Below are 12,587 nucleotides of genomic sequence, written 5' to 3' on the forward strand. Positions count from 1 at the left end.
TTTAAGAAAAGTAGATGGTTAATAATCAGATATAATTGCTAAGGTAGAGCTCTATGCTCCTTAACAGTGACAAAAGGCTGCCTGACAGGCTTGCCAATCCATGAGTGTCATGGTGTGCATCTTTATTTGTTGAACATATTGTCTAGCTATCACCCATTGTTAACAGCTAACCTGAGAATTCAACTTTTTTAAAAACGTTTTGTGATTTACACTTGAAAGAAGTGAAACTATATGGTATTCAAACAGATGAAAGACTTAATCAATTTTTCAATGTATAATTTCAGTTACATCACACTGTAAATTTTTGCTATAAATTCCGTGTGTTAAGATTGAGCCCTTCACTATCACCTGATGAAGAAGCGATGCTCCGAAAGCTAGTGTGCTTCCAATTAAACCTGTTGGACTATAACCTGGTGTTGTGTGATTTTTAACTTTGTACACCCCAGCCCAACACCGGCATCTCCAAATCTTTATTTGTATTTTCCTGTTGAAGTCTACAGTGTAATTGCCACAGCAAAAGTCTTTTCCAACCTGTAGAGAAATGGCAAACAAGCCAAGACTGCAGTGCAATCTAAGTATGTACAGTATTGATATCTGAGCTAGTGGCTACGACTATCAAGTCAAGTGACAGTGGCTCCTATTATCTGGTGTGGATTTCTCACTCTCTTTCTTTCAGTATGTGGTGCAATAGGCATGTGGCAATTTTTATGTAACCAAAAGCATCAAAGTAGAGGGGACAATTTGAAAGTGGTGGGGAATGAAAGTGGAATGGAGTGAGTGTGGTGGCTTGGGAGGAAGCAATAGGTCTATGGTCACATCACTTGCAGCACGTACTTCACATCTCAGGAGGGATGTTAACAGCAAGCTGAGAATAAGCACAAGGCAGTAGTTTAACATCACCTTCAATGACCTTGATGATGTTGATGTAGCTCTGACATGATCGACATCACGATTCTCAGTATTAGATCCCTCTTACCGGCTGAGTCGATGGAGCTGCAGTAAGTTACTGCTCATTTTCAAGTACTTCTTTCTGTTTGTGCAACTTTCACCTGCAAGAGAGTGGGCAAAATGTCAGAGATTCTGTGGCATTGGGTTTGGGTAATGTTACCGCCATAGCTAAATGGTTGAAGGTACGACTAGTGAGAAATCGATAACGTGATTTCTTGGTTCAAACACATTTATAAGTATTACATAGTCTACTTGCTCTCCTGTATTTTAGCTCAATAATATATCACAAATACAGAGTTCAATTTTTAACTTTTTCATCGGATTTATGCATTGCTGGCCAGGCTGGTATTTATTGCCCATCGGTAGTTTGCCAAGATAGCAATTGAGTCAAACACATTGTCTACAGTCACATATAGGTCAGACCAGATAAGGATGGCAGATTTCCTTCCTAAAGGACATTATTGAAACGAAATGAGTTTTTTCTACATTCAACAGTGTTGGCATTAGATTGGTTTGCTTTATTCTGGTTTTCTATTGACTTCAGATTTCCCAACTGCCATAGTGGGATTTGAGCCTATAGCCATATCTCCCCAGAACAGAGGAGCATTAGGCTAGGGTTCTGGCTTATTTGTCCAGTGACATTACTGTTATGCCACTGCATTCTCTCATTGAGACAAAAATCCTGAATTTTATTAATACTGATTTTTGCATTGAGAGCCAGTGAGAAACCCACGCTGCCTCTTTCAGCAAGCCACACAATAGTCAGTCAGTCACAAAGCCACTGGGGAGGCTATCACGAAATCAAAATCTTACAGGAAGAAATTTCACAAAGAATGAATCATTGAGCCTGCATCTCTTGTGTACAGCAACACTAATAATATAGTATGCTAAGTCTCTTGAATAACATTTGTTCTCAAATGGTCTTCTGCAAAGCCTCAATGCTGATCTTACGTTTTTTCTGAGATATTAGCCTTGATGAATGGCTGTCTCCCTACATGTAAATTACTGCAAAGTCGAAAAAAGTGAACCAATTTTACTACTTTCTACAACAGGAAGATTACCAGTTGGAACAGAAAGGAATTTGGGATTTCACCCATAGTCTACATGTTAAAGATGATACACTCTAACCACTTGTAGTGAAATGATTCATAAACAGTTCACAAAAGAGTAGATGTCAAGCTGCAGTCTAGTTAATCAGCTAAAATTTATGCAACATCACATGATTACTTTCCACAATCATATTCATGTCTCTGACGTTCATATTTATGCATAAGATTCTGAGCTCATCATTAGCAAATTTTCCCTCATATCAGACAGACAATTTTGCTGGTTCTCAAGTCTGGTCCGTATCCTTTTCTTTGTGATTGTGTGTGTAATCCTGTGACCTTAAGACAGAAATATCAAAGCCAGTCACCAGTTCTATAAAATATAGCATTGAAGTAATTCTGTTTTTGTTTCATGGCAATTATCTGGTTAAAATTGTGTGCCAATGGAAAACTTACAAAAGAATGTGGAATTATTTTCAATACTTTTTCCAGATTTCACAACTTTCACTAATCTCTTCTGTTAGCCTCATATATTTTTCATGGATCGATCTTACATTTTTCTGTTGGATCTTTAAACTTCAACGGGATGATTAGATTGCCTATGCAACGACATGAATATGCATTTTTTTTACCTCCTCGCTGATTCTTACTACCTAATGTAAATAATACGTTTCTAACATTCTGATGAAAGATATCAACATTTGTTAACAGAATATAACAATGTCCTTTCTGAATAAAATGTAGATCAATTGATTTTCCAAATTTTTTTGTTTTATGATGCTGCAAGCAAAGCTTATTTGAGTCTTTTTCAGAGAAAGTTTATTCAAAAGCATACATATCTCACTGGAAAGTGCAACATTACTTTTGATATTACTTGCTCCAGCTGTTTTCATTTTAGTACATGTTCCTTTCGTAACTTATTATCATCAAAACTAAAGAAACGAAAGCAGAGTGGGGACTCCTGGCTGCAATAGGCCTGGAGTGTGGGCACTAGGTGGTGAGTCATTGACTGCTGTGGTGTCGATGCCCAGAACCGGGGCTGCTTGCTGTGACAGGCCCTGAACGGGGACTTTGCAGAAGTCCTGGAACCATAATGGGGATCCTGGCTGATGAAGGTGAACTCTATTTAAGTACTTTCTTTTATTTTTCTTGTACCACAAAATGGAGCCAGATTGTGTCAATAGTACACTTTTCATTGTGTCTCCCTGATTATATCTGACAATAAATAAATAAAATAAATAAAGTGTTTGTCATTAAACCTAAGGCAAATAGTACTTATGTGTTCTTCAGGGAGAAACTGAGGACTGCAGATGCTGGAGATCAGAGTCGAGACTGTGGTGCTGGAAAAGCACAAGAGGTCAGGCAGCATCAGAGGAGCAGGAGAATCGATGTTTCGGCATAACTCTTCATCAGGAATGAGGCTCGTGGGCGCGGGGTGGAGGGGCTGAGAGATAAATGGGAGAGGGATGGGGCTAAAGGGAAGGTAGCTGATGATGCAATAGGTAGATGAAGGTAGGGGAGAAGATGATAGGCCGGAGAGGAGGGTGAGAGGATAGACGGGAAGGACGATGGACAGTTCAAGATGGCAGTGCCAAGTTGAAAGGTTGGGAGTGGGATAAAGTGGAGGGTGGGGAAATTGGTGAAATCCACATTAATCCCATGTGGTTGCAGTGTCCCAAGGCAGAAGATGAAGCGTTCTTCCTTCAGGTGTTGGGTGGTTAGGGTTTGGCAATGGAAGAGGCCCAGGACCTGCATGTTCTTGGTGGAGTGGGAGGGGGAGTTAAAGTGTTGAGCCACGGGGTGGTGGGGTTGATTGGTGTGGGTGTCCCAGAGATGTTCTCTGAAATGATCTGCAATTTGATGTCCTAATTCCCCAATGCAGAGGAGACCACTTGGGTTCATTGGATACAGTAGATGATATTTGTGGAAGTACAGGTACGTTTGTGTCAGATGTGGAAGGATCCTTTGGGGCCTTGGATGCAGGTGAGTAGAGAGGTATGCGCACAGATTTTGCACTTCCTATAGTAGTAGGGCAAGGTGCCAGGTGTGGGCTGGTGGGGGGGGCATGGATCTGACAAGGGAGTCGTGGAGGAAATGATCTCTCCAGAACACTTCTGACATCCACATCCAACAGGAATTTACCTGTACTTCCACAAATGTCATCTACTGTATCCGTTGCACCCCGATGTAATCTCCTCTACATCAGGGAGACAGGGCGTCAATTTGCAGAGCGCTTCAGAGAACATCTCTCAGACATCCACACCAACCAACCCCACCACCCGGTGCTGGAATACTTTTACTCCCCCTCCCACTCCACCAAGGACATTCAGGTCCTGGGCCTCCTCCGTCGCTAAACCCCAACCACCCAATGCCTGGAGGAAAAACACCTCATCTTCCGCCTTGTGACCTTCCAACCACATGGGACTAATGTGGATTTCACCACTTTCTCCATTTCCCTACCCCCGCCTTATCCCAGTCCCAGTCTTTCAACTTGGCACCGCCCTCTTGACCTATCCATCATCCTTCTCTTCTATCTGCTCCGCCCTCCTCTCCGGCCTACCACCTTCTCCCCCACCTTCATCTATCTATTGCGTTCTTAGCTACCTTCCCCCCAGCCCCACCCCCTTCCCATTTATCTTTCAGCCCCCCCAGCTCACGAGCCTCATTCCTGATGAAGGGCTTATGCCTCAAACATCGATTCTTCTGCTCCTCAGATGCTGCCTGACCTGCTGTGCTTTTCCAGCACCAATGCTCAACCTATGTGTTCTTCAACCTTGCATCAATCTCCAATACTTATTGAGTGAAGTTAACATTTAACTAATCTGCCCCAGGTATTTCATAGCACAAGTATTTCCTTGTATTGCAGTTAAAAGAGTGTACCATAAATATACTCATCCCAAGACTACATATCCTTTTGACTAATATAATTTGTTTAAATTTATTAATGTCTTCATTCTTTTTCTCAGAATTCTCTTCATCATATGTCATTTCCAGGAAAGGTCCCCCATTTTCAACTGTTCAACACATAGGTCAAGTCAGACCAGAAACACACCAGTTTCATGATTATTTTTTCTTCTATTGTAATCACTAGATTTGTTGAAGTTGTTTTCATTCGCAATCTGCTTGTCATTAATCCGTCTTTGGTATTGACAACTGCATATCTGAAATAACTTGACATCTGGTGATAATTTAGTCTTCTCTGTATTTTATCACCATAGAAGGTCTTAATTTTTCCATGAAATAAATTATTAGGATTTTTTTTATGGACAGAAGATAGGTGTGGGATAATATCCATTTTATTACCACCTTTTGACTGACTGCAACAAAACATAATTCTGAGAAGATGTTTTTTAACCACTCAAGAATGTACACAAAGCAAGCTTTTTTGTAAGTTCAATCTAAAGAAAGAATAAACATGCATTTTCACAACATCTGAAATGTATTTGCAACACCCTCTCCTCATTCATTTAAATAACATTGACACAAAAAGAAGATGGTTTCTCAAAGAGTTAGAAAGTCACTGGTACACTGATTCTTCAAAATGGTGCTTGGAAATGTTGGAAGTCTGGAAATTCTCTCTTAGTTCATTGAAGACAAATGGAGGTTGGGTGTCTAATGGCTTATGATCAAAATGGCTTAAAAATTAATAGGTCTGGTACTTAGGAGAGATATTGAAATTACCTTTTAAAATGTTGATTTAAATCTAGTAAGTGACCCTGTGAGGGATGTGATGTTGCCATCTCCTGGAATGAAAAGCAAGTCTACCAAAATTAACAACGTACTCAAAGAAATCAGTGTTAACATTTTGGGTCCAGTGACCCTTCTTCAGAACTGATGGTAGCTAGTTACTTTGACCATACATCCTCACATCCTGCTTCCTATAATACTCTATACTATTCTCTCAGTTCTTCTATCTCCATCACATCTGTTCCAATGATGCCAACTTCAATAAGGTCTCCAAAATGTCTACCTTCTTCCTCAACTGAGGATTCCCCAGCAGAAGGCCCTCAGCCGGGTCCAACACATCTCCCATACTTCAGCACTCCTCCCCTCTCTGCTCTTCCACCAATAGGGTACCTCTTGTCTTCAACTACCATCCTACCAGCGTCCAAAGAAGCATCAGCCACCACTTCCACCACCTCCAACGGGATACCACCACGAGACACATTATACCGCTCCCCTCCCTTGTCAGGCTTCCACAAGGACTGTTCCTTCCGGGACACCGTGGTCCACTCCTTCTTCAGTCCCAACACCTCCCCACACCCCCATGGCACCTTCCCCTGCTATTGCAGAAGATGTAACACACTTTCTCCTTCCTTATTATCCAATTTTCCAAACACCTTTCAGGTGAAGCTCAATGTTGTCTATTGTGCTCACAATGTGGTCTCCTCTATGTTGGGGAAATGAGGTGCAGACTGGATGACCAGTTCACAGAATACCTACATTCAATCTACAAAAAAGACCCTGAGCTTCCAGTTTCCCACCACTTCAATAGACCACCCTGTTTCCTGCCCAACATCTCTGTCTCAGGTTTGCTGCAGTGCCCCAGCAAAGCTCAGCGCAAGCTGAATAAGCAACACCTCATTTTTCACTTGGGAACTTTGCAGCTGTCTGGGCTTAATATCAAATTCAACAATTTGAAGGCTTGAGCACCATTCTCCATACATCACTCTCCCCTTCCCCAACACACACCAAGCCTTGTCATTACAAGGCACTGCTACCACACACTACCTATTGTCAGCCACTAATTCTGTGAGCAGCATCATGGCTTAGTGGTTAGCACTCATGGTGCCTGGGACCTCTGTTCAATGCCATACTTAGGCAACCATCCATTTGGAGTTTATACATTCTTCCCGTGTCTGTGTGGGTTTCCTCCTGGTGCTCCAATTTCCTCTCACAGGACAAAAATGTGCGGGTTAGATGGATTAGTCATGCTAAATTACCCATAGTGTCCAGGAATGTGCAGGCTGGGTGGATTAGCAATGGGATATGCAACGTTGTAGGGATAAGGTAGGGGCTGGGGCTAGGTGGGGTACTCTTCAAAGACTTTTTGTGGACCTGACCAGCAGAATGGTCTGCTTCCACAATGTAGGAATTCTACAAATTGTTCCCATTAGCAGCTTTTCTTTCCCTAGACTGATCGTGAACCACTCATTTGTCTGTCCAACTGCTTTTCTCTCTCTTTGGGTTCTCCACCTATTGTTTTCCTAGCTGCCATTAGTTATGTAAAACACTTACTGGACCCAAAACGTTCACTGCTATTTCTCACTACAGAAGCTGCCAAACTTGCTGAGATTTTCCAGCAACTTCTGTTTATGTTTCAGAATTACAGCATCTGCAATTCTTTTGTTTTTTTTTCTCACGTAGAACAGTTGGTTTGCTGTGATATTTGCTTCATAAATTTTAACCATTTTATTTTTAAATATAATTTGACCCATGGAGTTAGTCAATCCCTGCTAAGCGATTCGTGAGACCATTATTATTAACATAACAAATAATGTTTGCACAACTCCTATGAACAGGCCATATCATGCTTGAGTAGTCAGTAAGTATGTTAATACACAGGTGAAATGCATGCTCAACAGACTTACGTCATACTAAAGAGCATGAGATAACACTTGATTCCTTTGCTCATATTGTATAAGAGGGTTGAAAATGTAACTCCCTGGTAAGAAGAATAATCCCTATCAAGAGCCCAGTTTTGAGAAAGGCAAATGACCATAGCAAGTCAGGAGAATGTCAAAGACGGATTGTCAGAAGGTCTTCAAGATTCCTTAGTTTGAATTGGAAAGCAGCAGATGCAAACCCACAAGAGATATCTTAATTTAAAATGTTTACAGTGTTCATAGCTATTGTTTCTGATTTGAGTGTGTCTGATGCAGAGAAGGAAGCCATTAAGATTTGTTTCACAATTGTTAACAAAGATCTGTGCAGATTTAACACGTAAGTATTGACTGTTAAGGAAGAGCCAAAAAATCCCCATTAGATATGAACCACATTGGAAGGCCAATTCAGAGTTTGAATAAACTGCTATTAACCACAGTTATTGTCACTTAAAAAGAAGCCTAAATAAATCAAAGATCACTTTGAGTGCAAATGCAGAGATGCAGCCCAACAAGTCCACACCGCCCCGCCGAAGCGCAACCCACCCCTACCCCTACATGTACCCCTTACCTAACATTACAGGCAATTTAGCATGGCCAATTCACCTGACCTGCACATCTTTGGACTGTGGGAGGAAACCGGAGCACCCGGAGGAAACCCACGCAGACACGGGGAGAACGGGCAAACTCCACACAGTCAGTCGCCTGAGGCAGGAATTGAACCCGGGTCTCTTGCGCTGTGAGGCAGCAGTGCTAACCACTGTGCCACCGTGCCACCCACCGTGCTGCCAGTTGGGGAGCTGGCAAACAGAAACAAAAGCAGAAGTTGCAGGAAAAGCTTAGCAGATCTGGCACATCTGCGAAGAAAAATCAGAGTTAACGTTTCGGGTCTGGTGACTCTTCCTCAGAAGGGTGAACTGAGGAAGGGTCACCAGATCCAAAACATTAATTTTCATTTCACAGGTACTGCCAGACATGCTGAGCATTTCCAGCAAGTTCTGTTTTTGTTTCTGAATTGCAGCATCCACAGTTCTTTCGATTTTTAGCTAGCGAACAGAATTATTTAGTCAATAGTTGCACCAACACTAATGGAGGCTATCCAGAAAGAGTTGCTGGATAACCAAACTAATAGCCTCGAAGACTACTGAAGGATGGAAGCAAGTACAAAGTAATCCTCACCGAGTCAGTGAAGTTTACAGATCCTAAGTACAAGCACTCACTCGCTAGAAACCAAAACTTAGTAAGTTATGTAAAAGGTGCTGCCTTTTGCATACAAGAAAATGCACAGCTCTCAAGCAATTCTATAAAGTAAGTGGCCAAAAAGACCATTCACAGAGAAATGTGCTAAAGCACACTAATACAGCTCCAAAGAGCTACAAGCCAATCAAAACACATCATACACAAGGAGTATGTGCAACGTCCAATAAAGACTGTCTGGTATCCCACCAGAGGTGTATACATGACACAACAGAAAATACCAAAAATCACATAACACCAGGTTGTAATCCAACAGATTTATTTGAAATCACAAGTTTTTATAGCGCTGCCCCTTTGATCAGGTGAAGTCAGGTGACCTTTGACTTTGACTATCCCCATCCAACATCAGCACCTCCAAATCAGAAAATTACAATATATACAATCAGACAAAGAGTGGTGAACACATTTCAATCTTGTGGAGAACACAAAGTCATCACACCATCTAAAGCTATTGCAAAAATTAAAATTATTTGACCCAAGAGGATTGGTGACTATTCATAATTGGCTTAGGGGAAAATTCCATTTACTCTCCCTAACATTTCTAAAATAACATCTAATCTCAGACATGGGAGTTCAAGATGAGACCGAAAAAGGGGTGAGAATTCAGGGAATCCCTCAGTAATTTTCAAATCCCTTCTGAGATAGAAGAGATGCCAGAGGACTTGAGAACAGCTAATTATTCAAGAAAGATGGTAGGAATAAACCAGGGAACTACAGACCAGTGGATCTAACATCAGTGGTAGGAAAACTGTCTGAAAAAAGTCTGTGGGCCAGAATTAATTTCCTCTTGCAGAGCTATGGATGGATCAAGGATAGTCAGCATGGCTTTGTCAAAGGAAAATCATGTCTGACAGATTTGATCCTATTTTTCAAAGTGTGACCAGGTGTGTAGTTAAGAGTAGTATAGTTGAAGTAGCTTGTATGGACTTCAGTGAGGCTTTTGAAAAGATTTCACATGCTCTGCTGATTCAGAAGCTAAAAGTCCATTGGATTCAGTCCAATTTGGCATAGTAGATTTAAAATTGGCTTCGTTTCAGGAAACAAAGGTTGATGGGTCCATCTGGAAGCCTGTGTCCAGTGCCATACAATAGGGTTTGGTGTTGGGTTTTTTTGCTGATTATAGTGTACAATAATGATCTAGACATGAACGTAGGAGATATGATCAGTAAGTTCACAGATTACATGAAAATTAGAGATGTAAATAACGAGAAGGAAAGCCTTAGAATACAGGATGATATAGATGGACACGTCAGCTGGACTGAACATTGGAAAATAAAATTTAATCCTGGAAAGTGAAGCGATGCATTTTGGGAGATTTATCAAGGCAAGGAACAACTCATTAAATGGTAGAACCCAAGAAAGTACAGAGGATCAGAGGGATTTTCATGTGTAAAGGTATAGAACTTTAAAAGCAGCAGAACAGGTAGGGAAGGTGGTTAAGAAGGCTTACATTTATTAGTCATGGAATGGAAATATAGAAACATAGAAATTAGAAGCAGGGGTAGACTACACAGCCCCTTGAGCATGCTTCACCACTCATTATGACATGGCTGATCATCAACTCAACAGCCTATTCCCGCCTTTTCCCCCATTCTTTGATCCTTTTAGCCCCAAGTGCCATATCAAACTCCTCTTGAAATCATAGAATGTTTTTGTCTCAACTGCTCTCTGTGGTAATGAATTCCACAGATTCACAACTTTCGGTGTGAAAAGTTTCTTCTCATCTCAATCCTAAATGGTTTACTCCATATCCATTGGATGTGACTCCTACTTCTGAATTCTCCAGCCATTGGAATATCCTTTCCGAATCTAACCTGTCTCAGGAATTGCATAGTTTTCTATGAGACAACCCTTCATTCTTCTGACCTTCAGCAAATATAATCCTAAAAAATGTAACCTCTCCTCATACTCAGTCCCACTTTCCCAGGAATCAATCTGGTAAGCCATCACTGCACTCCCTTTATAGCAAGAATATCTTTCCTCAGATATAAAAAAACAAAATTGCGCACAATATTCTTGGTGTGATCTCATCAAGGCCCTCTATAATTGCAGCAAGACATCCTTGCTCCTGTACTCAAATTTTCTTGTTATGAATGCTGACATGCCATTTGTCTTCTTTGCCGTCTGTTACACTTGCACGCTTATCTTCAATGACTAGTGCAGGAAGACATCCAAGTTTGATCACACATTCCTTTTCTCAATTTATAGCCATTGGCATATTAATATGCATTCAGATATGTATAAGAGTCACTGGATCCAAATAATTAACTCTGCTTTCACTCAACAAATGCTGCTACACCTGCTGAGTTTCTCCAGCGATTTCTGTTTTTGTTTCAGATTTCCAGCATTCCACAGTTCTTTGGGGTTTTATTATAATTTACCTTCCTCTTTTTTTATCAACAATGTGGATAACTGCTACCTCACAGCGCCAGAGACCCGGGTTCAATTCCCGCCTCAGGCTGTGTGGAGTTTGCACATTCTCCCCGTGTCTGCGTGGGTTTCCTCCGGGTGCTCCGGTTTCCTCCCACAGTCCAAAGATGTGCAGGTCAGGTGAATTGGCCATGCTAAATTGCCCGCAGTGTTAGTTAAGGGGTAAATGTAGGGGTATGGGTGGGTTGCGCTTCGGCGGGTCGGTGTGGACTTGTTGTGCCGAAGGGCCTGTTTCCACACTGTAATCTAATCTAATCTAATCTAAAACCTCACATTTATTCACATTATACTGCATCAGCCATGTATTTACCCTCTCACTTAGCTCATCCAATCACACAGAAGCATCTTTGCATCTTCCTGACAGCTCACGCTCCTAACCATTCTGGTGTCATCTGCAAATTTAGTGACACTATATTTAGTTCCCATATCTGAATCATTAATTAGATTAGATTAGATTTAGATTAGATTACTTTACAGTGTGGAAACAGGCCCTTCGGCCCAACAAGTCCACACCGACCCTCCGAAGCGCAACCAACCCATAACCCTGCATTTACCCTTTACCTAACACTACGGACAATTTAGCATGGCCAATTCACCTAACCTGCACATCTTTGGACTGTGGGAGGAAACCGGAGCACCCGGAGGAAACCCACGCAGACACGGGGAGAATGTGCAAACTCCACACAGTCAGTCGCCTGAGATGAATAGCTGGGGTTCTAGCATTGACCCCTACAGTACCTAAATCCTCACTACCTGCCATTCAGAAAGAGACCCGTTTATTCCTATTCTTTGTTTCCTATCTGCCAACCAATGGCAAGGTGGCTCAGTGGTTAGCACTGCTACCTCACATCACCAGGGGCCTGGGTTTGATTCCACCCTTGGGTGACTATCTGTGCCGATTTGCTCCAGGTTGCTCCTGTTTCCTCCCACAGTCCAAAGACGCACAGGTTAGGTGGATTGGCTAAGTTGCCCATCATGATCAGGGATGCGCAGGTGAGGTATATGTAAGGGGAAATGCAGGGTAGGGGAGTGGGTCTGGGTGGGATGCTGTGCGAAGGGTCGGTGTGGACTCGATGGGCTTAATGGCCTGCTTCCACACTGCAGGGATTCTAGATTTAAGACAACATTGTTAGTAACTCTGATAGACTTAGAGTTGAGGTACAGAAGACAAGAATGATTATAAGAAATGTAAAAATAAGATCTGCTGTAGATAGCTCAGAAAATGTCACCACATTCTGGCACCATTTTGGTTTGTCTTTTAGCTCCTCAACATATGATTCTCAAAAACTACTCCCAGCACACT

The sequence above is a fragment of the Chiloscyllium plagiosum genome, unplaced genomic scaffold (assembly GCF_037043375.1).
Source record: "Chiloscyllium plagiosum isolate Xiang-an unplaced genomic scaffold, Cpla_swu_hap1 HiC_scaffold_11, whole genome shotgun sequence".
Lineage (NCBI taxonomy): Eukaryota > Metazoa > Chordata > Chondrichthyes > Orectolobiformes > Hemiscylliidae > Chiloscyllium > Chiloscyllium plagiosum.